General features: G+C 41.0%; 1 protein-coding gene and 1 long non-coding RNA gene across 3 annotated transcripts in view; one reads left to right on the top strand and one right to left on the bottom strand.

Moving 5' to 3' along the window:
- celf4 (CUGBP, Elav-like family member 4) overlaps positions 1-25,389 on the bottom strand; it is a 315,229-nt gene that overhangs the window by 93,186 nt on the left and 196,654 nt on the right. The window lies entirely within an intron of this gene.
- LOC117507264 lies at positions 10,926-25,217 on the top strand. 2 transcript variants are annotated; one of them, XR_004559663.1, is made up of 3 exons: positions 10,926-11,007; positions 11,700-11,702; positions 25,207-25,217. It is a non-coding gene; the product is annotated as an uncharacterized LOC117507264 (long non-coding RNA). The 2 variants fall into 2 exon arrangements; XR_004559662.1 differs by lacking the exons at positions 11,700-11,702; positions 25,207-25,217 and adding exons at positions 12,362-12,364; positions 24,066-24,076.

Genomic DNA, 25,389 nt, shown 5'->3' with positions numbered 1-25,389 from the left:
AACTCACCCTGATTCTTTTAAAGTGGTTCATTTATATATTTTTCATATTTTAAACTCTGCGCTTAAAACCCTGATGTGCCAGTAATAATGACCAGCACAGTAAGTCCATCACAGAATGAAGGACTTTTGCTGTCCTCTCCTTAAAGTCGGTGCCTGAGTGAAAACTGCAGTCGCCGTCATTTCTATATGCTGCTGCTCGCCCTGCGCTGCTGTCCCAGCACTGTCTGCTGAGATCACTACATCACCACAAAAGTGGCTGAAAAGCCAACACCGAGATCCCAAACGGAGGCAGGTGTCTCCGTCCAGCTGTGATCACTGCTCACACCTTCACTGAAACGCTCGTAAAAATCAGCTCACCTGAATACCATCTCTGCGCTTTCGTGAGTCGGCTTGTTGTTGAGAACTAGTTACAAGACACAGGCATTTTGAAAACTCCAGCTCATCACACTCCCTCACTCCTCCGCCCGCAATGCTTTTCTCACATCCATTGTTTGATCCGTTTCACACCAGCCCACCTCTTCTTTTTCTCCTCCTGTTTTCTCCTTCGTTCACTGGCAGGCAGCCTCAACGCTCGCGCTGGTGGGACGGCGTTCGAGCCTTTTTGAATGAGCGAGTCGGCACGCAAAAGGCTCTTTGTGTTTTCATCTCTATTCTTGTTCTACATCTTATTATTTTGCACCTCATCTCTTTTCGGCATTTGTTGTTGAACACGGTGTCACACCCTGCCCCCCCCAATCTTCTCCCGCGCTGTAGGTTACAGGAGAAAATGTCATTCCCCCCATTTCCTGCACTTCGTTTCAGTGTTCTACCTGCATACGGATCGATGTTTGAATGAAAGAAGACAGCATTTACGCTTCCTGTGAACACTTTAATAGGAATTGACGGTTTTAGAATTCTGTTGCCACACCATAACTGGATTGAAAAAGCACATCATTGGTGCCCCCCTTCACCCCCGTGCCAATGATTTTACCCCATCAAAACCTGTTAGATCTGCACGCATGTACGTTATCAGCAGCGCATCGGCTTTAAAAACAGCCAAAATGCCACAGCACGGCTCAATTCCCCCCCCAAAAAATAAAAGTAAAGGTGATGACAGATCACAAATAGGCTGCACGCAAACAACACAACCCCTTGCGATAGTTACATAATTAGACATACAGCACCTCGGCAATCAACAACTCTGATGTTGCCATGGGGACTTTGACTATAAAAAGAAAAGATCTATAAGTGGAGGCAGTTGAGGGCGGAGGTGCGGAGCGAGGCAGCGAGCGAAAGAAAGAGACGAAGACAGAGAGAATTAAAAAGTGTGAGAAAGTCGGTGAGAAAAAGAAACAAAGGTGTCGCTGAGGGGCTGAGCAGCTCCTAGTTTGTGTGTGCACATGCATGCATTTGTGCGACTGCACACTTCGGAGTGTAATTGTGAGTGTGCAGGTGCTTACAGTGGGTGGTCACAAAAAAAATAATAATAAAAGAGGCAAGGACAAAATGAGATGGAGTTGGTTAATAAGTGAGAGAAAGGACCGTTTTTCGCCTCTCGCTCTGCTCTGCCTGGGCTCTGCAGCATGTAGTGTAGATTAGGCCGGACAAGAACGCCATAAATTCTACTTTTCTCTGTCCAGAGTTCAACATAAATCACAGCTGGTACTGGCATGCCATCACTGGGGTTTTGCTTTTTATTTAACTAATGAATAAATCTAAAAAAAATCTTCAAATGCTTTTGTATTCTGAAGCTGCTGCAATCGTTTCATGTCCATCCCCCCCATGTCCCCTTCTCCACACATCACTGAGGTGGACAGACGACGTCCAGCTTCCCCATAATTGCAGTATTCATGAGCAGCATATCATATGAATAGAGAGAAAGGCGCCTGTGCACGTCTGTATGGGAGACACCTTACAGCGCCAACAACGGCCACACGGAAAGACACACGCCGCGGATATACGTGGCAAGAAAACGCAACGCTTTCATGTTAAAAAAAAACAAAATGCACACATGCACGCTGCTTTTTGAGCACATGCACGTACCGTCTCATGGGGTTCGATTGGCGGGGGGGGGGGGGGGGGGTTTAAGGAGAGATTGTGTTGTAATGAGCTGTCACTCACAATAGCACGCCCTTGTATTGGGAGGCAGAGAATGTTATTAAAAGAAGAATATATTTCAAAACAGGAAGAAGAAATAATGGCAGTGAGAAGTGCCAAAGCTACAAGGCAGAACAAATATAAAGAGAGAGAAAAAAAGAAAGTGTGTGTGTGTGTGTGTGTGTGAGAGAGAGAGAGAGAGAGAGAGAGGGAAGTAGTACAGAGGTGTTATGCATGTCTGTTTTGGCTAGTTAAAATCCTGTGGGAGCAATTATGCAACACATAACCTCCACCCATGCGGCGAGCTCCTAACTCTGCTCTAAAATGACAACGGGCATACGAGCAGATCCCGAACACATCCGCACCAAGCCAGCTCCACCTGAAAACACTTTTTCTGTCCATGTTCTGACTTTAAAATGCTAAGCCAACATATATCACACCTGAAAAATGAAAATACTCAAGAGATACATACAAAAAATGTGAAAATGATGGCTGTGCGTTTTAGTGTGGATGAGGAAAAAACACTGTGGAAGTAAAGTTCAGAAGACAACATTGACAATCACTCTCTGTACAGGCATATCAGTAATCTATGCTGATATCCTCGGGCAGCTTTGAGATCATAAAGTAGTGATCTGATCGACGTCTCAGTGCAGTAGTGCAGGAAGTACTGATCGTGTGCATAACAGATTTCATTCTGGAATTGAAACTATTTTATACTTTACTGTGAAAAAAGAAACTAATAGGGATCTGACTAGGAATGGGGCCAAGACCACCTATATCAAGTCAGAGTCAAGACAAAGAACTTAAAGCTTGAGTGTGAGTCGAGTCCAAGACTTTGGGATTTTGGAGTGATTGTTGAGACTGAGTCAAGACTGAGTCTTTGGATGAGACGAGTCCAGATACTGAGCTCTTTTGACAGCTCATACTTGTATTAGAGTGTGCATATATTTGTATACAACAACATGATTTTGAAGGGTGCTGTGGTTTATTAGCGGCCCTCCATCTATGGTTAGCAGCCCGGCATTTCATTAGAAACCTGAAGCTTTGCTTTTAATGCAAACTTTAAATTTAACTGAATTTCCGATAGATATTGTCTGAGGTTGACCATCAACACTCTGTCTGCTCTTCTTCTACATATTTCCATCAAATCACTTCTCATTCCTGTCTGTGTCTGTTTCTGTACAGAGTAATCAGGGGCAGAGCTGAGAGAGGGCAGAAATTGATGTGTGGCGTAACGGCGTTGGAGATGGTGTATGAGCGGAGTCAGATCTGCCTGATGGGATTTGCCAAACAAACAACAGGGAATATTTCAGTACGCCAGCTCTGCTGGCTCCCAGCTCGCGCACAGGTGGGTGAAGTGAATGTTCTCGCACTCCTACACACATTAGAATCCAAAATATACACATGCACGTGATTTAACACACAGAGGCCACGTGCGGGCACGATTATTTACACATTCCAGGCTGGCTGCAGAATTGCACTCGCATGCACGAGCACATGTGGTGCAAAAATAAGCCAAGAGGAGTGAGGGAGAACTGAGCTGCTCAGGGCTGCTTCCAGATGGAGCAGAGGCTTTGGAGGAGTGGGGAAGGCAATCTCATTTATTAATGAAGGAAAATGTTTGTTGTGTTTTTTCCCCCCAAACTGAACATTTTAAGTATTTGCAGCTGTCTTCTTCATGGCACACAAATAGAGTGGGACAAAATGAAGAAGAAATGGCTGAAGATGAGATGAAAATTGTAGGATGATGATAAAATGAGTAGGACATTGAATGTGCCAGTGGCTGCATGCTTGCAAGACTGCATGCTTCTAAGGCTGCATGACTAGGCTGTTCCATTTCAAAGGCTGCTTGTGAAGCGGCTAACAAAGGATACAATAGGTGTACAGTACAGCTGCACATGTACTGTACAATTGTAAGTAATATTTATAAGTAAATATAAATATGTACTGAAAAATGTCTACTGCTCTCAGGGTAATGGCCACTCGCTTGGCGTGTCCGGCTGTCAAGGTTGCCAGGTGATGGGAGGTAATGGCAGGGAAATGTAATGACACAATAGCTAAACATTTGGTGGGCTAGACTGTCTCCAAGAAAAAATTTTTTCATTCATTGAACAGAACATCCCATCTTTCAACTCATTCTTACTATTGCACTCACAAACATTCATTATTTGTATAACAATATATTGGTTGATTTGACCAATACATTTTTACAGTGTTCAAGCTACTGCAGCCATGTGAAACAGAGCCATCCTTTTGGACTTTTCCAGTCACTGGATTCTTCAGCACTGAGACACCTGTTTACGAAATCATGGTCATATGACCAACATGTATGTGTAGCTGATGTTTCTTCACAATGCAAGTGAAGAAACATCAGCTTCATCTCCACTAGCAACACTTTGTTTGACACAGTCATTCCAGTGCTATCCAAGGATCCTTGGAAGAGACCTAGTATCAAAGACATCTGGCCATCACCTTAGGCCACTGGTTAGCATCCATGTCTCACAACCTTACAGCGAGACAGGTAGAACCAGGGCCCAGTTTCATAAAGCAGTCTGATCTTTTAGTCTACTAAGAACACTTAGTCGAAGGTTAGTCACCCAACATTATCCGTCTAATCTCCGTTACACATTGACGGCTAAATTTGTAGATTAGCCGTCTTATGTTAGTTGACGATTTTCACAGGCATAGCAGCCTCATGAGTGCTGTTGCCAAGAAACACCTCCAATGTGCAACAGTTTTGTTTACTTCTGGGTTGGTCCTTCTGCTACAAACATGGCCATCCACCGCATCAGAGGAGAAGCGCTCCCGGCCTTAAGATTTTTTAATGGGATAGATCTGGCATTATAATACCAGATCTATCCTATGAAAAAATCCTCAGCGTCCATGGATTATTCTGGTCCCACAACACCCACTCCCACCACAAGTCTCTCCTTCCTTCCTCCTCCATCAGCTGGTGGTACAATAGCTGCCTTTTTTGAGGTAAGACACTGAAGTTTTGTCGACGAAAATAAGATTAGCCTTCTTGGTACCAGGCTAAAAACTTCAGTCGCCTAACGTGAAACTTTAGCCGACTAAGCACTTTGTGCAAAGACTAACATCAAAAAATTAGTCAACTAAGTGAGTTTAGTTGACTAAACAAGATTAGACTGCTTCATGAAACCGGGCTCAGGACCATAAAGACTTAGACTGCCATTCTCCTACAAAGATCAACATCACCATACACCTCTGTCCACTGACCTCAAGACTCCATAAGCTCTTCTTAAACATCTCTCCATCTCAAAGGCAGAGAACCCACATATATTAACGTCACTGCTGATATAAGTGAATATCTCTATAATTCCAACAGTTTCAAGATATATAAATGCACTTCTGGTGACTGAGTCCAGGTTTTTAGTCTCATCTATGAAAATCAAAAGCCCACACACTCATGCTCAGCTTCTCAATTACTGCGCTCATGGTATCCACTGATTCCGCAAAGATGACAGCATAATCTATATAAAGTCAAAGTCAGTAAACCTTTCCTCATTGACAAAGGCACCTAACCTATTGATTTCCACAACCCTACCCAACACCCATTCTGTGCAAGCACTGAACAGATTAGGAGACAGACCACATCCTGACAAACATCAGTATTCATTGGGAAGCAATCACAGACTCTGCCCTCACTATGTACAGCGTTCATTGTATAGGCTGGATATGATATCCTTCTTAGGGATCCTGCAAATGTTCCAGACAGCAGTTTTTGAAGAAGAACTCACCCTTTTATTTCCTGTTAATTATATAATTTTTATTGTTAATTTACTGTCTTAATGTATTTATAAATTATTTAGGTTCTTGTTATCATACACTGTTGTTATTATTATCATTATTATTTTATTTTATTATTACTTCTATTTTCTCATTTGATTTTTATATGGACCACAAGGGAAATAGTTTTTTCATTTTCTTTTGTCATCCATGTATTTTTAATGCATTCAAAATTATATTATGTATTTACATTGAACTTGCTAAGTAAAATCACACACGCGCGCACACGCACACATACACACGCACGCACGCACACTTTAAATATATAGATGATTTACCGCCCCCTGCTGGAATGGTGTGAGTTCAGAATGTAATTGTTAACGTGCATTGTTCAGTGTTGTTAGCTAATAACCATAGCTTCTCCAAAAATATTAGTCCTATCAACATTCCGTTTTGGTAGCGTTTGTCCTTGACCCAAAATACATAAGCATACCAAACGGCAAATGGCAACTCTCCCCAGTTCGTCCGTGATCGAAGTTATACACACGCATGCATGTTATTTTTACACACCCACAAACAGAGACGGTGATAGAGGATATCAAACGCAGTACAGTTTTCACTCATGGTGCCAGCAACATGACACTTAACTCACTCATGGTAATGACAACATGACACTTAACTAAACTGACTAAACCAGCTGAACTACAAAATCACAACAAATCAATAACACTAACAACACTGTTAAACTAACATGAACCACAGTAACAATATTTAAAACCCCCAAACTCCAAACTCCCATGGTGCATTACAGCACAACATCCATTGTTCACTGTTGTTAGCTAATATTGCTAATTTCTCCAAAAATATTAGTCCTATCAACTTTCTGTTTTTGCAGCATTCATCCTTGACCAAAAATACATAAACATACAAAACGGCAAATGTCAGCTCTCCCCATTGTGTCCGTGGATGAAATTGCACTCACGCACGCACACATACAGAGGCCACTTGGCTATTATAATATAGATTATGTGAAAGAGGCTGTGAAATTCCCTGACTTTAGGCAGAAAAAGCACTGAAAATAATAAATAAAGAAAGAATTTAAACAATACGAATAAGAAAAGCATAAACAACCACTCACAGACTTACAGAATGATTTGGACTGAGCTGCGTCTCTCATGTTCCATTCACATCCTCACAGACATGCCTCGTCCGTGTTTGTCACACAGGTGAAGTCTGCTGTCCCAGCAGCATTAGACTGTGGTCCTCAGAAAAATATGTAAATAAAAAGGGAAAATTTGGTCTGAGTTCCATCTGATGGCACAGCTCATCTGTGGCAGGACAGGATGCGCGGGCAACCGTGATCCTTTGGAAGTGCTCCGTTATAAATACAATAAAAGAATAAAGCCAGAGTGCTGACATTGTCCGTCCAGCACGGCGTGCATGTGGGGTGTGTGCTGACTAGGAGCATTAAACTTATATCTTCTGTCCTCGGAATAATAAATAAATAATAAAATAAATAAATAAATAGAGATAACTACAGTGAATACGGAGTATGCAGCTCGCCTGTGGCTGGACAGGACACGTCCAGCTCGCTCACGTGCATGCACATCAGGTGGGGGCCAACCAGAGGCAGAGTCGGGTGGCTGGAGGCTGCTGGAGTGTTTGGTTATTTCCAGAAGAGTTGTTCCTTTTCAATCGTACACAAGGAAAAGTGTGTGTCAACCCCAACAAGTTGTCTCACAAGCTGTGCACGTTCTAAGTTGCAGAGATGATGTGGTGAGGGGTATGAGGTGCCTGCCTGACAATTTGGAGAGGGAGTTCACTGCAGCCATGTTTTTGGTTTGTTCAAAAATCAATGCGTGGGCACCTCTCTGCAACTGTGCTGAGGGGACGTTGAACAGCTACGAACCTCGCGTACGAATTTCCTTGTGGATGCTGTTCGCAGGCTGTCGCAGCCCAGTGAGATACTAGCTTAAATCTCTGTGTTTTTGTGCAGAGCCTCTGCTTGATATGTCCTGCTCCCTTGGTGTTAATTTCATTTCTATGCTGCTTTGATGTACTGTGCAGGAATGGTGCCAAAACACAGCAGTTTTTCATATTTATCTCATCTTTTGAAACAGATTCCCTTTACAACTGGCAATAAATGACTCAAATTAATTAAATTTTTTCCCCCCACACTGAGCTTACCCACATAACAGGCCATGCGTAAATGTACCCAAGATACATCAGACACCTTTGAGACCACCTCAGTGATAATAATGATGCAAAAAATGTAAATCCATTTGCTTTCACAATACCATCAACTGCACATTGGGTTTTTATGCATTTATTTTTGAATGTAAATATATATTTTGTAAACATTCTGTCAGTGATACCAATGTTTTTGTGTTTAAGTCAAATGATTTGCTGAACACACTGTCAGCAGCCCATAACACAGTTATAACATAACACACTGATAACACTAAGACTTATAATACCACTTATAACATTAATTTGACACAAATTTGAATTTGACTAGACTGGACTAGATGGCCCATAGTGACTGTTCAACAATTTAGTGCAGCAGATAAGGGGAATAGAAAAGGACTAGTTTGCACCTTGTGTCATGCTTAGTTATTATGTTATGGGGTAACATATGTCACATGTCATAGAATCCAATGATTCTATAGAATCCATGTCATAGAATCCAATCCAATCCAATAGAATCCTTCAGTTGACCCCTACCTGGCCGCCTGTTGAAAATTCAATTGGCCAGTCGTTTTTTTTTTTCAAAAGAGTAATGTCTAAGGTGTATTTGTGCCGAATTTGATGCTTGTATCACAACTTGAAGGATTGTTTCAGTTATCTGCTACACTATTGACTTGATTGGTTAGTCCAGATGGCAGGATCCCTTGAATGGAATACTGATTTCATTTGATGTCACACTGTCTCAGATGTTACATCTTAAACATTAGCAAAATGGTAGCGCTACCCCCATCTGGAAGACCAGCGTTCAGAGCATTCAGAGACTGCACCACACACAAAGGGCTTTTCACAAGAGTTATGCTCAGGTTACACTGCTTTTATAGATGCACGCCACCTTTATGCCTCTCTATGGGAATGAATTAGCAAAATTTACTTTCAAATTCAATGTAGTTTGCATATGGAACGATTGGAGATTTCACGCTATGCACTAAGGGATTTACGCTGGGCAGAGTTATGGGGTGTTTACAGTGCAAAAACAAATCTGATTTTGGAGCTGTATTACTTGTATTTACAGCATATTTCCCTTCTTCCACACCACAGTGGCACCAAAATGTCCCAAGGTCCTAGCCTTTCAACAGATCTATTATCCAGAGTGAAAAAAGAAAGAAAAAAGCCTCTCTATCTATCTATCTATCTATCTATCTATCTATCTATCTATCTATCTATCTATCTATCTATCTATCTATCTATCTATCTATCTATCTATCTATCTATCTATCTATCTATCTATCTATCTATCTATCTATCTATCTATCTCTCTCTCTCTCTCTCTCTCTCTCTCTCTCTCTCTCTCTCTCTCTATATATATATTATACAAATATATTATACAAATAATGGATGGTAAGGAGTCCAACATAGAGAAATATTGGATGAAGATAAGTTATATTGTCAGCTAGTTCCTGACCTTCGTATGCCGCGCTCTGATTGGCTAGCTGTTGGCAGTAAGCTCTAACGCTATTGGTCAGTGGGAACTGATCCAATATAACTTTTGGTCCTAGCCTTTTTGGATCCTTTTGGATCCAACATAACTTTCTGGCACCAAGCATGCCAAAATACAGGTAAATGATGGACAGAAAGGCTAATCTGTGTTTGGCTATTGCAATCTGAGTGGAGAACAGAATGAAGAAGAGGAACTCAACCTTTTTATTTCCTGTTAATTATGTAATTTTAGATGGTAATTTACTGTATTAATGTATTTATAAATTGTTTAGGTTCTTGTTATCATATACACACTATTATTACAATTATTACTTTATTTTTACTTCTATTTTGTCATTTGATTTTTAAATGGACCACAATGGAAATAAGTGTTTTCACTTTCTTGTGCCATCCATGTATTTTTAACATATTTACAATTATATTAAGTACTTACATTGAACTTACTAAATAAAATCACTCACCACACAAACACTTTTAAAACAAAGATGACTTACCGCCCTGTGCTGGAATGACATGTGAGTCCAGAAAGTAGTTAGCAACATCTATTGTTCAGTGTTGTTAGCTAACATCCATAGCTACTCCAAAAAAATTAACGTTCCATTTTTGCAGCGTTCATCCTTGACCCAAAATACATTAGTATACAAAACGGCAAATGTCAGCTCTCACGGTTTATATATATATATATATATATATATATATATATATATATATATATATATATATACAAATACAGTATATGCTATAATATATGGTATTCACATTGCATTTATCACAAAGAGAAATGGGATTGCATCAAGAAGGGCATCCAGTGTAAAACTGGATGCCCTTCCTGATGGACGGATGCCAAATCAAAATGCAGAACCATCTCGAATCTGCTGTGGCGACCTTGTGTGAAAAAAAAAAACAGGGAAAAGTTGTAGGAGCTTTTATCACAAAGCAGTAACACGAAAACAGGAAGTACACATGCTTCACTCTGCATCATATTAAAAATCAAGGAGCGACACCTTTGAACTACTCCAGTATCCATCCTCATGTGCTTTTCAAATGTGTGAATGTTTTACAGTGACTAACATGAGAATCAGTGCCACCAAGCTTTGTTAGGAGATTGAACTTAATGTTCAGTGGGTGTTTTGATGGTGAAAGGAAACTGGCTCCCTCTTGGACAGAATGCCAGTCTGGCATAAGTTACTTCCCCTAAAATGAAGAAATGGACAACCCTGACATTGGTGAGTAAACGTTCTGCCACCTATTTGTTCCATCCAGCCACTAAACCAGCTCATTAGGTCTAATTAGTATAACGTTTCAGGCCAGTAGGTGAGCTAATCAGTAAAAATCACGGTTTTAGGTACACAGATAGAAGCAATACATGATGGGACTTTTCCACCTCTGCCAACATATCATAGCTGATGGTCCTACACATTCTCACTCCCAACTCATCACATATGGATGTTTGGTCAGTGCCCCTTTGTGCCACTATGTGATGAGTTAGCTAGCCCCTTTGTATCTTGGAGAGATGTCTGTTTTGTCACAGGAGTGCCATTTCTCTCTGATAACAGACAAAACTATCAGCTTGTTGTCTTTGTCATCAAAGAACATCCATCTATGTTTCCATTGTGGTTATGTTCATGGTTGAACGTTTGGGTTCGTGTTTCCCAGTGCATCACATAGTGATGCAAAGGAGCTACCCAACTTCTCACATATTGATGTTCTGTGAAAACAATCCTTTGTGTCAAAATATGTGTCAAAATGTCATCTGTGCCTTCTTAAGGAATCAGTCCTCTGACACAAAGTCATTCCATTGGTTGCGAAGGACCTTTAGTAGAGACCTAGTACGGAAGACATCCATTCTTTGCCTTATGTCACTGGTTAGTGTCCAGGTCTCACAACCATACAGTAAGACAGGAAGCACTAGAACCCTCAATGCTTGGACCTTCTTTCTCCTGTAGAAATACTGGCATCACCAAACAACTCTGTCCAGTGACCTCCTGACTTAATGAGCAATTTCTTTTCCAGAGAAACATTTAAAAGCAGAAGTACATCCATATCCCACATTGTCACATCACAGAACCCACTGGATGTGATGATAATCAAGAGTTACATAACATTTACACAACATCAGGGGATCTATTCCTATTGTCAGACCTCCACCTTTAAAATTTAAGCACTCTGAAATCTTCCTTCAGGATATCCAGAGTGTCAGTGACGATGTTTTACGTTATATGAGCTAAAGTTAAAGTGCTTATGCAACTGTGCGGCAGTGTGGGCTTTATTTTCATTACCTGTCAGGATAGGTATTATGTCATTCTTATGACAGCACTGGCCAATATGTCAGCCTCTTTAGGCTGAGTGCATCCATCTGTGTTACTATATATCTGACTGTAATATCTTGCTGGCTGTTGGCCAGTTGAATCCTGGACTGCCAACATTTGCGTTACCGTATGCCTTCAGCTTTACCTTCTACCCTCGCCACCCCCACGGATTTAAAAATATTGGACATGGGGAGAGAAAGCACTTACTCAAGCCAAGTTTTTACATCCTTTAAAATCTATGAAGAATACTGACCGCCTGCACAGTCCAAGAATTTCTGCTTGGATCAGAATCTCAGTCTATGGCTAAATGCACAGCTTGGTGTGTCTTGTGGATGCAAAGGCATTTAGTCAGAAGAAATCTATATTTATTCAGAGGAACTGTCTTATGGAGGAGTGGCGGGGGAAGATGAGGCAGAATGACTGATTTCAGGCGATAGTTCTCCCCTGCAGAGTTAACAGGGCCCAGTGGCCCTTGGGAGCAACCTGTCACAACAAGAGAAACTCCTGCTGGGGCCACTCTGTTGAGGTTTTCAGCTGGCTCCCAGGGGGTCCCCACCACCACTTACCCGTTGAAACAAAAATCAATAGGTTAATGATCCAAAAAAAGGAAATGGAATGAAGGAAAAAAGAATGTCCCGAAAACAACAAAATGTCTTTTGGCAAGGGGCATTCTGGCCTGAGCCTTTATTTTGTTTTTGTGTATGCTGAATGAAATGTGCTTGTGTGTGTGTGTGTGTGTGTGTGTGTGTGTGTGTGTGTGTGTGCAGGCACAGCTTTGAAAGAGCGAGCTTACCCTATCTTAGTGGTACAAAACATATTGATTTATTGATTGGCTGTTTCACCCCCTGCCATCTCTCTCTCTCTCTGTTGTAGTGACTCCGGGTAAGAGTAACTGTAGCGGGAACTGAAAATGGTACGTGAGGTTGAGAGAGATGGAAGAGGAGAGAGTCAGAGAAGTAGAGAAAGGGACAGAAAGCGGGTGGTTGGTGGGGGTGGGAGTTTGTTGGGTCCCATTTGAGGGTTGACCCAACAGCCTTTTAACCAAGGCCCCTACATCATTCAGATTAATGAAGTGAGGTCACGACCAACTCAAAACCTTGACCTATCTGTGAGGATGTCAATTTATAAGCACCTTGTAGTGAGGAGTTGTGGGGACTTGGCAGGAGGTGGTTTTCTTCTCCTTGGCCCTGGATTCTCTATGGAGAGCGCTGGATCAGGGCTATAGGTGAGTCTGGCTGTAATTTGTGATTAGCAGACAGGTTGTGCTTTATGATATACTGCCTATGGCTGGTGCAATTCCCAGCTTGAAAAGCTGTCTTTGTTCCAAGTAATACAGAGCTTATGGTCGGTAATGCGCAGCAAACTGGAGGTCAAGTAGGGTGGTGATTTTCAAGATCTGCTGAGTCATCTTTGCTGTTGCTGTTAGTGCACTACAGTTGTTAGCATGCTAGCTAGCCCAGTTGATTGGCACTCTTCATCCTAGATTGCACTGAGCCTGGATAATTCTTGTATATTTTAATGAGGATCACATAAAAAGACCACACTTCAACCCTAAAATGTTTTGGTGGCACTGGAGGGCTAAAGTGTCTGTCACTTGATGATAGATTGAGGAAGCATATGAGTAAAGTATACAATATCTTGACACCTGGTTGTCTCTGTTCTTTTTCTGTATAAGTTCTTTTCTCATTCATTAAATGCGTTCCTTGTCCGCTGATGCATCCATCCGTCAGAAAGTTTTGTGTCTGCTCAGAGCTTTCCAAGTGGGTGCATGTTTGTTTACCGTTTTGTCCTGTATGTGTTAGTTACTTCTACATTGAACAAAAATATAAATGCAACATTTTGTTCCACTGCAATGTGCCGTTTTGCTTTATTGAGGGGTCTGGGGGGAGGGGTCAGAAAGCCAGTCAGTATCTGGTTGACCACCAGTTCCCTTACACAGTGCAACACATCTCCTTCGCATAGAGTTGATCAGCAGCCAGACGCCATCGAATGTGAGCATTTGCCCACTCAACTCATTTACAACTACAAATTGCAGACAGGTCAAGACCCCGATGAGGACAATGAGCATGCAGATGAGCTTCCCTGAGATGGTTTGTGCAGGAATTCTTTGGGTCTGCAAACTGATATTTGCAGCAGCTGCCCAGGTGGCTGGTCTCAGACGATTTTGGAGGTGAACATGCTGGATGTGGAGGTCCTGGGCTGGTGTGGTTACACATGATCTGTGCTTGTGAGGCTGGTTGGATGTACTGCCAGATTCTCTGAAATGCCTTTGGAGACGGCTTATGGTAGAGAAATGAACATTAAATTCACAGACAACAGCTCTGGTGGACATTCCTGCAGTCAGCATGCTAATTGTACGCTCCCTCAAAACGTGCAACATTTGTGACATTGTGCTGTGTGATAAAAGTGCACATTTCAGATTGGCCTTTTATTGTGGCCAGCCTAAGGCACACCTGTGCATTAATCATGCTGTCTAATCAGCATCTTGATATGCCACACCTGTGAGGTGGGATGGTTTAACTCAGCAAAGGAGAAGTGCTCACTAACACAGATTTAGACAAATTTGACAACAATATTTGAGAGAAATAGGTCTTTTGTGTATATAGAAAATGTTCTAGATCTTTGAGTTCAGCTCATGAAAAATGGCAGCAAAAGCAAAAGTGTTGCTTTAATTTTTTTTCAGTGTAAGATACTCTTGCATTCATATCCTGTGGTTGTCTGATGTTTCAGACTGGGCTTCTGATTGGCCAAAGCTCTGGTGCGGGTGTGAATTCAGCACAATGGGAGAGAGGACAGTTTCCGATGCAACAACATGCAGTGTTGGTGTTTCTTTCACCAAGGTCAGACAAACTGAAGGAAAAAGTCAGCATGGCTGTGTTTTTATCTGGACATCAGCATACACTCAGTGGAGTCTCTTGGAAAGAAGGCATCGCAGAGAAAGAAGGTTGCTGTCCTTGCAGTCCACTATGCCACTAAACGCTGGCACAGTGGAGAAGATGCTGTCAGTGCACAAATGTACTGTGGAAGTATGATGTCATGATCCCAGAGCGAGCCAGATTCTAGCCACATTTGCTTTCAGATCTTGGTGAATAACACTCAAATCTGGCTGGACCTCAGTGTGCATACATGTGTTGAGACCCAGAAAATTGTTCTGCTGAATGTGGCTGTTTGTGTTTCCAGATGAAATATGATGTCATCCATCCATCAGATTAGGTGACATTCAAAGATTATTTCAATCTGTTACTAATCAGTTTACTCGATCTGTGATAGTGTGATTTCCACCTTAAGCCATTCTGGAACTCATCCAGGCACTGAAGTAGAAACTCCAAAAGTCACGGTCATTCCATGCTATTATTGAAAGGGTTCTTTTTGAGAATCATTAAGAAATGATTCGATCCACTGAAATCAATAGCCTTTTTACTTATTGATTCCCTTATTGGTCCTTCAGAGCAGCTGTTGTTTTTGAGGGTGTTTGTCGGGAAAATGATCATTTCTCTACATTGATTGCAGACCCTGCAGTGGGTCTGTAATCAACCACTTCTGCAGCTCAACTCTGCTTGAAGCTTGAGCCATTGAAGCAGTGTTCCGATCCACTGCTTCGTTGGTTCTCTGCTTCACTGGTTTTCTGAAGTGGAAAGTCCGCTTCTTAACCCCTCTCAAACCCATTTAAAGGCGTCATTCATGAGTCTCTTTTGTGTGGATTAAAGTTACTAACTCTTGCATTGTTGTGGGCAAGAAACAAGAATCGTCCTCCGTTCCATTCGCACAGCTCCAAATGCTGTGCAACCCACTTTAAATCAAATGACACCTCTTTACAAACGTTGTAATACAAACAATAAACTACAATCGATCAAAATGTTTTTGTTTTTCCTCCCAAAATGAGACGTCCTGCATTTTTTATGAATTACATCCTGCATGCAGCACAGCCAGCTGAGCTCAGCTCAGAGGCTATGTATGGAGTTACATTTGTGCCATTAATGTCTGAAAGGAAATACTTTTGACAAAAACTACACAATTGTTTATTTCTATTTATGTCCCGAGATCAAGGATCCAGTGAAAAATTTCATATTTATTTAGTTTAAGACTCAATAAAATGTTGTTGACATAGAAAACCTGAAAAACCAACTTTTCACAAGAGGTATTGATAAGGGAATCAATAAGGAATTGGATTTATTTTTCCCCTCAAAATTCTACTCACAGCACCCCATAATGACAAGAAATTTTTGCTAACTTATTAAAAAAATAAAAAACTAAGAAATCACATGTACAGAAATATTCACACCTTTTGCTCAATACTTTGTTGATGCACATTTGGCAGCAATTGCAGCCTCAAGTGTTCTTGAATATGATGCCACAAGCTTGGTGGACCTATCTTTGGGCAGTTTTACCCATTCCTCTTTGTGCCACCACTCAAGCTCCATCACGTTGGATGGGGAGCGTTGGTGCACAGCCATTTTCAGATCTCTCCAGAGGTGTTCAATCGGATTCAGGTCTGGGCTCTGGCTGGGCCACTCAAGGACATTCACAGAGTTGTCCTGAAGTCACTCCTTTGATATCTTGGCTGTGTGCTTAGGGTCATTGTCCTGCTGAAAGATGAACCATCTCTGTTGTCGTATACTGTGCTTCGTAATGCGCCACACATTTTCAATGGGCGACAGATCTGGACTGCAGGCAGGCCAGTCTAGTGCCTGCACTCTTTTACTACAAAGCCACACTCTTGTTACACGTGTAGAATGTGGCTTGGCATTGTCTTGCTGAAATAAGCAGGGACGTCCCTGAAAAAGACGCTGCTTGGATGGCAGCATGTGTTGCTCCAAAACCTGGATGTACCTTTCAGCATTGATGGTGCCATCACAGATTTGTAAGTTGCTCATGCCATGGGCACTAACACACTCCCATATGGCTTTCGCTTTGCATGGTAGAGTTTTAACTTGCACTTGTAGATGTAGCGATGAACTATGTTAACTGACAGTGGTTTACTGAAGTGTTCCTGAGCCCACAAGGTAAGATCCTTTACACAATGATGTTGGTTTTTAATGCAGTGCCGACTGAGGGATTGAAGGTCACGGGCATTCAGTGTTGGTTTTCGGCCTTGACGCTTACATGTAGAAAGTTCGCCAGATTCTTTGAATCTTCTGATTATATTATGGACTGTAGATAATGGAATCCCTAAATTCCTTGCAGTTGAACATTGAGAAACATTGTTCTTAAAGTAGACTTGCATTGAAATAAATGTGGTCAGATCTCAGAAAGAAATAGCTGATATGTATTTATAAGACCCTTATGAATGCAGTAAAATAAATCTGCAAGCCCAAATTTGTAATTGAGCTGAGAAATCGTCATTTAAAAATGACAAATTTGCAGCTAAAATTTGGCCCTCCGCGAAAACTGTTTGTACATCTGGGACATTGCCGTGATGTGAGGGAGAAGACAGAGCGCTAACGCCTTCAGTCTGATCCCGCACGTTGAGTGAATGCAATACTAGCTATTTCTCAATTGAAATTGATTTTATCTGTTAGTAATGGTACTGTTATACACATTCTGGTTTCAACATCCAAAAGTAAGCTACAATGAATGTGAGATACAGCTCTGCATGCTCAGATCAGCGGCGACATCGACAGCGGGCGACGTTCTTCCCCGACGCCTTGCTCTCACTGCCCCCGATGTGTTTACCGAGTCTGCGGGCTCAGTAAATGCCGCAGCGGGCCACTCACACCGCCCCTGTGTCTGCTGTCGACTCCGGCACCACTTTCCTGTCTACTGAATGGAGGTGCGGCCAACTTGGCAACACGTCCAGAGACTACACTTGCTGTTTTGATGCGGAGCGCTCCGGCAGCCCGCAAGGATAGACTTCTTGCGGAAAAATCTGCAGCGCCGCACGGTCTCAGTAACCGCAGCCGCAGAGCTCCGTGGCCACTGAGAGAGGTTTGTATCTTTTTAATGATTTGGATTCTTTGCGGGTCCCGCATCCGTACCCCGCAACGGTAACACCGGAGGCTAAAGACAGTAGATTTTCAATGCGACACCACTCAATCAAATGGGCGTATGAAAAAGTCCCCAAAAATAATTTTCAAGCAAAAATAAAAGAAATGTGTACTCACCAAACGTACCGCAAGACAATATGAAGTTTTAAAAAAAGTCGAGCCTTCCGTATAAGACAATAAAAAGGTGCTTTTGTAAGAGATGCAAACTGACGTAAATCCACAAATTACAGTTGGCGCGCGCAATGCATGCTGGGATAGGGTCTTCTCTCTTGCGTCTCAACAACGTCCCGGATGTGATGACAGTTTTGCGGAAGGCCAAATTTTAGCTGTAAATTTGTCATTTTTAAATGAAGATTTCTCCGTTGAATGACAGATCTGGACTTGCAGATTTACATTACTACATTCAGAAGGGTCTTATGTGTAAATATAACCAATGTTGGGTAGGATTACTTTGAAAGAATACATGTGGATAACATGTATGTATGTACATTGGATTACTTGTAATCTGATTACTTTTGGATTACATTTCAAAGTAATCCTACCCAACCTTGAATATAAGTCATTTTTTTGGTCCAAAGATCTGACTGCATTTATTTCAATGCAGGTCTACTTTAAACTGTTGGACAATTTTTTCACACACTTGTTCACAAAGTGGTGATCCTCACCCCATCTTTGCTTGTGAATGGCTGAGCCTTTTGTGGATGCTCCTTTTGTACCCAGTCATGACACTCACCTGTTTCCAGTTAACCTGTTCACCTGTGGAATGTTCCAAACAGGTGTTCTTTGAGCATTCATCAACTTTCCCAGTCTTTTGTTGCCACTGTCCCAGCTTTTTTGAAATGTGTTGCAGGCGTCCATTTCAAAATGAGCAGATATTTGCACAAAACAAAAAAGTCTATCAGTTTGAACATTAAATATCTTGTCTTTGTGGTGTATTCAATTGAGTATAGGTTGAAGAGGATTTGCAAATCACTGTATTCTGTTTTTATTTACATTTTACACAATGTCCCAATTTCACTGGAATTGGGGTTATATATCCCTTTAACCTTTTTCACCCTTCAAATAGTTGCAGGACAATATATGGCAATAAAAAGTGCCCACTGAAGAACAGCATGAAATGCTTTGAGACTTTTATGGTACAAAAAGCTGCATTATAGTCCATAAGGTACATTGAAAAGTGAAGCTATTTGTGTAAACACTGTAAACAAAGTTTCCTTGAGGTCCCAATACAGAGAAGTGCATTTGTTACATGCCCTGTGAAAGCACTAAATACAGTTATGACTATGAAAGTGACAATGACTCTGAAGATCATAGAACCGATTCATGAGCAGACAAACTTAATATAAAATGTATTTGATATACATCAAATGTTTCCTGAAATGTGTATGTTAATCAGACATTTGACACCAAGGGAAATGCCATTTGTTGTAAATAGTTTGAAATATATATGTACACACATATATACACATTCTTGTATTTTGGCAAGATGCTCTGTAAACATTGTTGTAGCCACCACAAATGTGAACAATTCTTACAGTACTGCTCATACGTTTTCTGAACTGTGAATTTTCAGCTCGACTGTATTATCTTGTTATCATCTGCCCCTGGAGGCTTGGGCCTGCCACAGCACTACCGGTACCGATCTGTACTGGGATTCATCGCACCTTTCTTTGAAGCCGGATGACTTTCTTACACAACTTCAACAAAGACAGAGAGAAACATGCTCACAGCTCGGAGTGTTCTGAGACAGTCTCTCAGCCAAGTACTAATCAGGAACATTTTGGTTGCACTCTTGAGATCTGACAGAATCAGGTGTCCTCAGAGCAGCATGTCTGCTCAAAATGTCAGGTCTATGAACTTAGTTTTTTCTGACTTTTTGTCTTAATATCTCAAACTAGTTCAGATGAATGATTTAATAAGGTTTGGGCATTCATTTGCAGGAAAAAAAAAAATCAACAATGAATTTGAAATTTGAAAATTTGAGGTGGCCAGTGGAATTTCTGATCAAGGTACTCAGCTCAAAGTTTCAGAAAAATGCCTGTTATGGGATCGATTCCCACCTGTGTCCTTTCTGTGTGGAGTTTGCATGTTCTCCCTGTGTTTGCATGGGTTCACTCCGGGTGCTCGGCTTCCTCCCACATACAAAGACATGCAGGTTCGGTGAATTGGAAACTTTAAATTGTCCGTAGGTGTGCTTGCGGGTGTGAATGTATTTGTCTATCTGTATGTGGTCCTGCGACCGACTGGTGTCCTGTCCAGGGTGTACCCCACCTCACCCCCCGTAACCCTTAATTGGAGTAAGTGGGTATAGAAGATGGATGGGGATATATATACTAGCATGTTGCTCATGGACATCCACAAATTCTTGATTGGGTTGTATTTATGAAATAGAAAAAGGAGGCAGAGATGCAACATCGTGCAAAAAAAAGGAAAAAAGGTGAAAAGGCGATAACTTTCTCTTGTGGAATCTCATTGAACTGGTCTGTCTGCTGGATGCTGTCCAGAGTGGCAGCCACAAATCTCGATGTGTCTGCATGCATACCAATTGGGAGCATGTTTTTAGAAATTTAGACCTTAGACCTTAAAGGTTTTTAGAAGAAGAACTCAGCCCTAATGTTAATTTACTGTCTTAATGAATTTATAAATTCTTTAGGTTCTAGTTATCACATACACACTGTTATTATTATTATTTTATTATTATTTCTATTTTGTCCTTTGATTTTTAAATGGTCCACAATGGAAATAAGTGTTTTCACTTTCTTGTGTCATCCATGTATTTTTAATATATTTACAATTATATTATGTACTTACATTGAACTTAGTAAATAAAATCACTCACCAGGCTCACACTTTTAATATTTTGATGATTTACCGCCCCTTGCTTGAATGGCGTGTAAGTCCAGGATGTAATTATCACATTGTTCAGTATCTGTAGTTTCTCCAAAAATATTAGTCGTATCAATGTACCATTTTGCAGCATTCATCCCTGACCCAAAATACATAGGCATACGAAACGACAAATGTCAGCTCTTCCCCATTTGTCTGTGATCAAAGTTATACACACACACACATGCACACACAGCTTTTTGTCTCTTCTGCATTGTGCTGCAAGCAGGTGCCTTTAATTTTATACATCCACAGAAATTGTGGCAGAAGACATCAAACACAGTTCATTTTTCTCTCATGGTAACTGCAACATGACACTTAACTAAACTGACTTTAACCAACTGAACTACAAAAACACAATAAATTAATAACACTAGCAACACTGCACTGAAAAAAGTGAAACACAGTGCACTTCATTCAAAGTACGAGGTCTGTTAGAAACGTATCGGACCTTTTTATTTTTTTCAAAAACCATATGGATTTGAATCACGTGTGATTGCATCAGCCAAGCTTGAACCTACGTGCGCATGCGTGAGTTTTTTCACGCCTGACGGTTGTGTCATTCGCCTGTGAGCAGGCTTTGTGTGAGCACTGGTCCACCCTCTCGTCGTTTTTTTATTGCAAATAAATGTCTGAACAATTTGGAGCTTTGCTGCATCAATTTTTTTCCAGATGTTTCTGCGCACGAAGGTTCAAGCTTGGCTGATGCAATCACACGTGATTCAAATCCATATGGTTTTTGAAAAAAATAAAAAGGTCCGATACTTTTCTAACAGACCTTGTACTTATTTACATTGGTCTAATGGAAAATTGTGGTTTCCAGTTTAAATCTGCTGGAAACACTTTACAAAATATCATCATATCATAAATATACTTTGTGAGAAACTAAAAAAAATTAGCTGTAACAAATTACATCAAGTTTTTAAGTTGATCCAAAGTATCATTTTTTTCACTGTGGTAAGCTAACATGAATCACAATAATGACATTTAAACCCTGAAGTCTCATGGTGCATTGCAGCACAATGTCCATTGTTCACTGTTTTTAGATAATATCACAAATTTCTCCAAAAATCGTAGTCCTATCAACGCTTCATTTTTGCAGTGTTCATCCTTGACCCAAAGTACATAAGCATACCAAACAGCAAACTTAAACTCTGTAAGACAAGAATGTCATGACTGCTTCATTTCAACTGTATTGTGTGGTTTACAGAGGCAACATTACAAAACAAAGTAAATACAAAAGTACCATTGTCAAAATAGTTATGGACCTGACGACAACTGACGTGCTGAGGTTAGACGAGCTACGTTTTGGTGATATGTCATGTCAGAATGTAATCTTCAAGAAAAAAGTATCAGCTGTCAGTGAATGACCACTTGATTGAGAATATTAACACCCATTTCTGCTCTCTCATTTGACTAACCACCAATCGAGGTACAATTGCATCATTCTAGTAATAACTGTGTGAGAAACTGCCTGGTATGTGACCAGGTGAGTGACTCACAAACACACAGCATTGCGTTGGCTGCTGTAGGCCATACGGTTCATGGTGCCCCTCTGTGTCACCAAGCTGTCGCAATGACTAAAGCCAGCTTATCTGCAAATACTTAAGATGTGAAAATTACATCAGCTGCACTGTGTAGCAAAGAGAAACATGTTTACCATCGATTTGTACCCCTGCAGTTGCTCATGACTCATGGGGAATGTTTATGACAAGCACCAGCATGTTAGCACGCTGTCCCTTCCTAAATCCCGTCTCACCATAAATTATGGACAAAATGAAATACGAGTCCCCCTTTGACAGCCCTTCATTTCCCTCTCCCAGCGAGGCCAAATACAAAGAAACATTTGCTGTTTTTCTTGTCACTCTCGGAACAAGAACTAGGGAAGAAAAAGGAAAAAAAAAGGAATTGAAAAGTGTGAATCAGAGAGAAACCAAAAACAAATACAGCAGGATACGGTGTGTAAGCAGAATAAGAGGTCTCTCCATTATTCTGCTTATCAGGGGCCTCCTGGTTGTCATATGACTTCTTATCCTCGGGCTGGTGTCGGCATACTCCCCCTCAAGGTAGTAGGGGATTCAGGGATGGGAGTGCTGCAGGGACTGACGCAATTCTATTCCTAAATACACAACATCAGTTGAATGCAATTACAAACCCATGGAGGACAGAAGATAATCCAATAAAGTGGAGGTAGTTCACATGGTGAAAGCCTGAGATGGCACAATCAGGAACAGAGCACCACATATGGTACCAGGCAAAGCGCTCAATCAGTTTGGACACTTAACTAGCTGATTTTATTTGCAGGTAAAGCCACTGACTGAAACAGTGGCATAATTGTTTTATCTGTCATGTTATATCTAACCTAGTTAAGACTTTGAGTGCAGAAAATACACTTTTTGGTATACCAAGTTGACACTCCTTAAAATACCGGCAGCTGTTGAGTAAGTTATTGATGCTCCCTAATTATAGCTATGTAGTTGGGATGTACAGCTTCCTTTTTCCACTTAAGATGAAAAAGCTTGTTCCTGTCTAGGATCCTTTTGCTGAAAAAGATTTGTTCATTTGGCAATTTTAGTCAAAGTTCTCAGGAGTTCGTGAAGGAATGACACACATTTGGACTCATTCAGCTCACTTTGTGTTGATTGCGGTCATCCTTCACTGTCACTTTCTGCTCCTTTTGGGCATTTCATTCTGTTGATTGTTCATTAAGACTTCCTGATATTGGTTCAGTTCATCATTTCCCCTTATTTCCATAAAGAGCTGCGACTCACTGTGCCACAAAATAAAAAGGAGGTTGAATGGTTTTATTCCACCTAGCACACCAACAGCTCAATACTGAATTGAACGAATGGATCAATTAGCACATTGGTTCAAACCACAGTGTTAGATGAATGAAATTCTCGCATAGTGCTTAAAAGTCATGTTTTTGTTAACTCGAATGACATTTTTTTCATTTTCAAAAGATATATCAATAATTTCCATGCTGGTCCATAGGAGAGGCTGAACCCTTGGCAGATGTTTTAAAAGTTCTAGCAAAATTTTAGAGGGGAAAACAGAAGCAAACCAAGACATTGGGTGAGATTTAGAATATATGCCGCCTCACCCTGACAGTTTTGCAATCCAGTATTCACACAGAGCACAGCAAGAACTCCCCCAAGCTATCGCCAAATCCAGTCAGTTGCACTGGTATGGACTGTGCTGTCCTGAGTCGAGTGTGGTTGGTTGTCCACCAAACTGTTGGACAAAAATCATAAATAACTTTTCCTAACTTTTGTTGAGTTGTGTGCCTGCTCAAGAGCACTGTACACCAAAAAATAGTCAGGTGAGAGCTGCTTGGGGAACTCAGCTAAGGTGCACTGGGTTATAAGCCATTGGAAAGTGAAATGGTGCCAAATACAGCCAGGTTTGAGTGGCTTTAGTGGTTTTATTATATCATGGGAAAGGCACCAGACTGTTTGTTTGAAAACCTGGGATTAAGTGTTTGTCGGATATAAATATTTTTTGTATTTTTTCCCCCCTGAAAAGAATGCTGTTTGTTGAATGAATGAATGTTGAGGTTCTGATTGTTCAGATTAGGTTAAGGATGGAGTTAGGTTAAAATCACTTAATGCTCCACCTAACTATGTCTAGGTAATAGGGTTGCCATGTTTAGTCAACTAGTCATGATTATGTTAACTATCAAAATCGTCAACGACTAATTTAATAATCTACATTGTTTATTTTTTTAAGCTTTGTTTTTCTCTCAAAGCTGCTGCTGTATCTTCTGCTTCCTTTCTGTCCTTGACACACATACACAGTAGCGGTAATCCGGGTGAGCCGTGATGTCACTGGAAAAGTTATGCCCAAACAATATCACGGCTAGCCGGCAACAAAGCTCAAATGTTTGGGAACATTTTGACCAAATTAACGAGAAAAACGTGTAATGCAAAATCTGCAAAGCAGAACTTACTGTCCACGGCTTTACAATGGCAATGCAGGAGCATCTGAGAAGGAAACATGCTATGGCTGATTCTGACGAAGAGAGACAGTCATCTCTGTAAGCTAATTGGCAAGTTTGCCGCTAACATTAATAATAGTGAGCTACTTACTTAGCTGTAAACATTAAAATGGTAAATAGACTGCATTTATATAGCGCTTTTCCATCTGCATCAGACGCTCAAAGCACTTTACAATAATGCCTCACATTCATCCCTGATGTCAGGGATGTTTATTATTATTATTACTTCCTCAGAGTCACTCCCTAAAAAATTGAGGAACCCAACTTGTGTGTGTTACACTAAAATGGACAAACACTACAACTGAAAACTGAATTACAACTACAGAATAATTCTGCAATAAATTCTACATAGCAGTTTAGCATAATAAGTAAAATGTCTTATGCCATTTACTCAAATAAGAGCCTGAACAAACTTTTTAAACTTTATCTACTTAACTTGTGAACATCTGTCACCATTTGGTAATCTCTGCTCCTCTTTCCACTCTTTCTGGGCCTTCCCCTCCCTCTTTCTGAGATTCCTTAGGACACATTTGGCACTGATCCCACTGTGTTGCCCCCCTTCCTGGGCCTTCCTCGACTCCTTTTCTGTGAATTCATGTTTCCATCAGATGCAATAAGCACCTGACTCCTCCTCACTGCTCACTGATCTCTGCAGCATTGGATTCTTATTGGGAGAGCCCTTTTGGTCTTCCCCTTTTCCAAGGTA

Source organism: Thalassophryne amazonica, chromosome 3, assembly GCF_902500255.1.
Source record: "Thalassophryne amazonica chromosome 3, fThaAma1.1, whole genome shotgun sequence".
Lineage (NCBI taxonomy): Eukaryota > Metazoa > Chordata > Actinopteri > Batrachoidiformes > Batrachoididae > Thalassophryne > Thalassophryne amazonica.
The sequence above is the reverse complement of the archived record's forward strand: the minus strand, read 5'-3'. Positions and strand labels throughout refer to the sequence as shown.